Here is a 6,315-nt window from a genome sequence, read left to right as displayed (position 1 = left end):
GGTCTGGATCTCCCGACCTCGTGATCCGCCCGTCTCGGCCTCCCAAAGTGCTGGGATTACAGGCTTGAGCCACCGCGCCCGGCCTGACTTAATTTTTTTAGAGCAGTTTCAGGATGACAGAAAAGTCAGGAAGTACAGAAAGTTCCCGTATATCTCCCACCCCTTTTCTCACAGTTTCATTTGTTATTAACATCTTACAATAGTGTGATACATTTGTTAACAATTGATAAAACAATTTTGTTACATTATTATTATTTAAGTACACAGTTTACACTAGAGTTCATTCTTTGTGTTGGTCAGTTCTATGATTTTTGAAGAGTCTATAATGTCATATATTCACCATTATATTTTCAAGCAGAATAGTTTCACATTTCTAAATATCCTCTATTTATCCCTTCCTCTTCCCCTCACAAACCCCTGGAATGCATTGATCTGAAAACTGTCTTGTAGTTTTCTCTTTTCCAGAATGTATGTATAGAGTCATATAGACTCTCTTGCCCTTTCAAACTGGCTTCTTTCATTTAACAACATGCATGTAAGCTTTCTTCATGGCTTGATAGCTCATTTATTTTTTTATTGTTCAATAATATTTCATTGTATGGATATACCACAGTTTATTTATCTGTACACCTGTTGAAAGATATCTTGGTTACTTCCAATTTTTGGCAATTATGAATAAAGATACTATAAACATTTGTGTGCAGGCTTTTGTGTGGACATAAGTTTTCAATTCATTTCAGCAAATAACTAAGAGCATGATTGTTGGATTCTATGGTAAGACTATATTTAGCTGTGTAAGAAATTGCCATACTGTCTTCCAAAGTGGCTGCACCATTTTGTATTTCCACCAGTAATGAATAAGAGTTCCTGTTGCTCCATATCCTCTTCAGCATCTAGTGTTGTCAGTGTTTTGGATTTTAGCCATTCCAATAATATACAGTAGTTTCTCATTATTGTCCCAATTTTGAACTCCCAGGACATCTGATGTTAATGATAATTTAATATGCTTATTTTCCATTTGCATATCTTTTTTGTTATGTGTCTGTTCAGATTTTTCCACTCTTTAATTGGGTTGCTTGTGCTCTTATTGTTGAGTTTTAAGAGTTCTTTATATATTTTGTTCTTTATATATTTCCTAAAGTTCTTTATTAGATACGTGTTTTGCAAAGATTTTACTCCAGTCTGTGGCTTATCTTTCCATTTTCTTAAGTTGCCAGTTATTTTTAATGTATGATTTTGTAGAATGTGAGTTGTTTTCCTTTTTCAGGGTTCTGTGCATTGTTAAAGAATAAACACTTGCATACTTGGTATCCGATTTCTAAAACTAGGCTAGCCAAATAAAAGCCACACCTCTCATATTTTAAGCAAAGCTAAACTGAAGGAATGTTTATCTGGTGAGATGCGAAGACACTTTAGGCAACTATAGGAGACACTCAGAAAGAACTAAGGAGGGGCCTTCTTTTTCAATACTACCTAAAAGTCAACATAAAATAAATTGAAGTTAGTGACTATTATCTAAAACAGTACTTACAAATATGAAGATTTTTGAGGAGAAAATATAAGCCTAATGTTCTGAGGACTGATGAATTGTAATAATGTTTTAGTCTTTAGTAGTTCTACAGTAGTTCTTATGTGACTGTCCCCAGGACTTTAGACAGTGCTCAAAGCAAAGGCACTTGGGAAGAATGAGGTTTGATTTTTCAGAAATGTTGTTGATACTAGTTTCCAGAAATATTCAGAGTTCTGATGCAGACATCTGGTTTGATGCACATGGACACTTATGCAAGCCTGCGTTTGCTCTGTGACATTGGGACTGTCAGAGCATCTAGACTGACAGTATTACCATGCAGTCTCTTTAGTAGCCTGAATGATACTGGAAGGAACTCACAATTGAGATTTGTTAATGGAGTCAAGAGAATAAGGTAAGTCACAAGTATTTTTACATACTTTATCTTATTTAGAAGTTCAGGCATTTTAAAATCTAACACACACAATGAATGAATGGATTCTTAAAACAAAACAAAATGGTGACCAGGTTTGAGAATCCTCTGAGCAGCCAAAACCAGTTAGGCCATGGAAGAGTAACTTAGGTTATTTCTTGTAAATACCTCTGACATTTCTAAGTAAAACTTAAGTTGTTTTCCAGAAATGGTATAAGATGATGATTTTTAAACCAATCTGTTGTCTGAAAATCTCCACGGTAATGACAAATCACCGTACAAGTTAAAGCTTCATTTTTGCTTTATAAGCCAGCCTATAATGCCATGCCTCTGAGCTTCCACTTACCATTTTTGGTTTGAGATCTCTCAGTTTGTAAGTTGTTGTTTCCTATGTGTAATTTACACCTTTTAAAACATTTGACCTGATTTTATTTTTTACAGCATGATTGCACACATAGGATAACTGCCTCCTTTATACGTGGGTACCTCAGAAAGCATGCCAAATGATTTAGAAACTGTGCCAAATATTGCCTATTGACACTCAGCATCGTTTTCACCCTTCTAAGTTCTCTCTCCTATGAAACATTTCTCAAATTCTGTTGCTAATAGTATTCCAACCTAAATTCTACCCAGGAGAGGCACTGTTACAAAATTTGCAAGGAGGAAGGGAAAGAGAAGCCATCAATTTCAGTAGTGGCTGCAGGTAACTTTGTGGGTATAGCAAATGGCAGATGGTATGTTAAGTCAGCAGATTCTGGACACAAGGAAGTCTTGAGACTTATCTTGTTGTTACAGGTCAGAGGGATCATTGGCCATGGTTCCTTGTGACTCATGCTCTTCCTAATATTTCAAACTGCAGCAATAGCTCCTGGACCTTTGCCCTCTCAGCCTTACTAATTGCTGTATAAGCATCTAAGACTTTGTGCATTAAATCCTTTCCTAGAGGAAACATCTATAGAGTTTGACTGAATGAAAAGCTTTCTTTTCCTGACTGATAAAAATAGCTAGAAATGAAAATCAGGGAAATATATCTTGTTTATATACATACTGCATTTTGCATACACACACACATATATATTCTGCATGTTTAAACAGTTTGTGAATTGAAATATGACATGAATTCACTTCAATCTACCATTTTGCAATACACCATGAAAAAATATCACATTAGTATACTACTGAAAAATCATAGCTTTCAACAAACTAGGCTCATAAGCAGCCATCAGGAATGGTGTAACCCTTGAGGAAAAGGGCTGTAATCCAAAAACAATTTTTGGATTCTGTTTAGTTTCATTAAATGGAGGACCACAGACAGAAAAGCAATGGCAATGCCTAAAGGCAATGGAGGTAATTTTTCACCCTACACACGAAGAAGTTTGGATGTGGGTAGTCCAGGGCTTGTCCAGCGACTTTATGAGGCCATCAGTGTTTTAGTTTCCTGTCTTTCTCACCTGTCTTCCTTAGCTCGTGGCATTTGTATTCATACATGTTGACTCTTGGTTTCAAGATGGATACTTCACCCTTTAGCCTCACAAGAAGGCAGGTAGGCAAAGAGCTTATTAGGAAAGTAAAAACCCTCTGAAAATCCCTGATGCACTACTCCTTATAACTAATTCGATAGAGCTGTGCCTATCGTCACTCCCAGTATTTCAGGTGGGCATGCTGCTACCCTAAACAAAATCGTGGTTTTACTAGTAAAATTAAAATGGGAGAATGAAAATCACAGTAAAAACACCTTTCAGTGCTCTACAGCATAAAGCAAAAGAGAAAACAAAAGCTAATATAAATGATGTCTTCAGAAAAATTCTTCTTCTTGTAATTCTTCTACATTGTAGAACTATTAATATTCTGTTGCTGAATCCCATTTCTGTATTTTCCTATCTTCCTCTCTACTGTTTTGTTTTCTTTTTTTGTTTTGTTTTGTTTTTTTTGAGATGGAGTCTGGCTCTGTCACCCAGGCTGGAGTGTAGTGGCACTACAGAATACATTCTGTAATTCTTCTACATTGTAACCACATGTAGAAAAACTATTGAAGGAAATAAGTCATTTAAATTAAAAACAGTCACCAGGATTGTGTTCAGCTGTGTTTAATAGAAAGCGACCAAACAGCAGCAATTGATCAGGATAAAAATGTATTTCTTCCTCTTGAAAATGAGTCTAGGGGGTCTAGGGGTAGGAATGTCAGGGTTGTTATTGTGGCTTCATGGTCATCAGAGATCTGAATTTCACATGTCTGTTCCACCATCCTTAGCAGTTAGCTTCCAATTCATGGTCTAAGAGGGTTGTGGTTGTTTACAGACATCATTGCTCCATTTCAAGTTAGCAGCAGGAAGAGGCAATAGAGGACAAAAGGGCCATTCTTCCGGCTAAGTCAGTTTCTTCTAAGGAAACTTCCATATGGTCCTTACAACATTTCTGTTTATATCTTATTGGCCAGAACATAGTCACATGGGTGCATGTAGCTGCAAGTGAGGCTAGGAAATGTGGGCTTTCAGTACTATCCATAGCTACCATAAATAAAAATTTTCTATTGCCAAATAAGAAGAGGAAGATGGATTATGTCAGTTATCTCTGTCATCATCATTTATAGGATTATCTTCAAATATGCAAGACAGCATGTGGACTGAACCTTATAATTCATCATTCTAAGAATTTGATTTTCTCTTCTAAATGTTGTCATTGAAAATTAAGAATGATGTGCCGAAAAAGGGCAATTATTTAAATTGAAGACAATTTCTGATATGAAACAATCATTTCATTAATACTGAGTTAGGGCCGGGTGTGGTGGCTTATGCCTGTAATCCCAGAACTTTGGGAGGCCGAGACGGGCGGATCACGAGGTCAGGAGATCGAGACCATCCTGGCTAACACGGTGAAACCCCGTCTTTACTAAAAAAAAAAAAATACAAAGAACTAGCCGGGCGAGGTGGCCGGCGCCTGTAGTCCCAGCTACTCGGGAGGCTGAGGCAGGAGAATGGCGTGAACCCGGGAGGCGGAGCTTGCAGTGAGCTGAGATCTGGCCACTGCACTCCAGCCTGGGGGACAGACTGAGACTCCGTCTCAAAAAAAAAAAAAAAAAAAAGATACTAAACTGAGGATATTTAAAAACATTGCCATATAATATCCATGGCTTTGGATAGAGTAAGCTCAATTCATGGAATCATTAAATAGGAGGGAGTGGCTATGCCTATAGGAAGGAAAGTAGGGCAGAGCTCCTGAGAATTTGCTCTTCTGATCTATCTTTTCATAGAGTTACTGGAGTGAGATTGAGGAAAACTCAGGGTGATTTAAGTTAAGAAATTAGAAAATGGTTAAAAATTGAGACTCAAAGATCTGGGAATTATGCAGGTCTTTAGTCTTCAAAGAAAAAATATGCCCCAATATTGCCTACAAAAATCAAAAGTAATTCTGTCATTAGACAATTACCCTAGGATTATAAAGTTGAAAAATAAAACAATTATGTAAGGAAGTCTACCAAAACCCTTGATATTATCTGAATTATTTGAATAATTGAGGTAAAAGTGGAGTTTCTGCCTGGATTATTCAGATATTTGTCTTAATTCTAAACTTCACTTAGCTAGCTGGTAGAGACCTTTCTATAGGATGTATTTCTGGAATGCTAAACGCTAAAAAAAATGGACTCCTAAAGTAAGCAGAGCTGTGGTGTAATGAGGGTGTATGAGGGGTGACAGAGAGATAGAGAGGGAGAGAGAGAGAGAAAGAAGGAGGAAAAGAGAAAAAGAATGGTAAGTAATTAATTGTCAGAATAAGATTAAACTTTACTTTGTATTTGATAGTAACCAATGTCCACATTTTCATCACAGAATGAACTTTTTATAAAAAGGGAAATACATATGTAGATTTCAGATATAACCCATAGTATTTTATTTTATTTTTTATTTTTATTTATTTATTTATTTTTTTGAGGCAGAGTCTCGCTCTGTCACCCAGACTGGAGTGCAGTGGCCAGATCTCAGCTCACTGCAAGCTCCGCCTCCCGGGTTCACGCCATTCTCCTGCCTCAGCCTCCAGAGTAGCTGGGACTACAGGCGCCCACCACCTCGCCCGGCTAGTTTTTGTATTTTTAGTAGAGACGGGGTTTCACCGGGTTAGCCAGGATGGTCTCGATCTCCTAACCTCGTGATCCGCCCGTCTCGGCCTCCCAAAGTGCTGGGATTACAGGCTTGAGCCACCGCGCCTGGTCAACCCATAGTATTTTAAAAAGTTATGAGTTCCTTTTTAAGTTTTAAAGAAATAACTTTTTACTTTGTAAAGTTTAGAAACTTCATGCCTTCAAATCCAGCAATTTAATTTATATAGTGAAGCAAATTGACTTAAAAATTATACTATACTTTTTGTTTTACCTCATATTGTT

This window comes from Colobus angolensis, unplaced genomic scaffold, assembly GCF_000951035.1.
Source record: "Colobus angolensis palliatus isolate OR3802 unplaced genomic scaffold, Cang.pa_1.0 Scaffold78, whole genome shotgun sequence".
Taxonomy (NCBI): Eukaryota; Metazoa; Chordata; class Mammalia; order Primates; family Cercopithecidae; genus Colobus; species Colobus angolensis.
The sequence above is the reverse complement of the archived record's forward strand: the minus strand, read 5'-3'. Positions refer to the sequence as shown.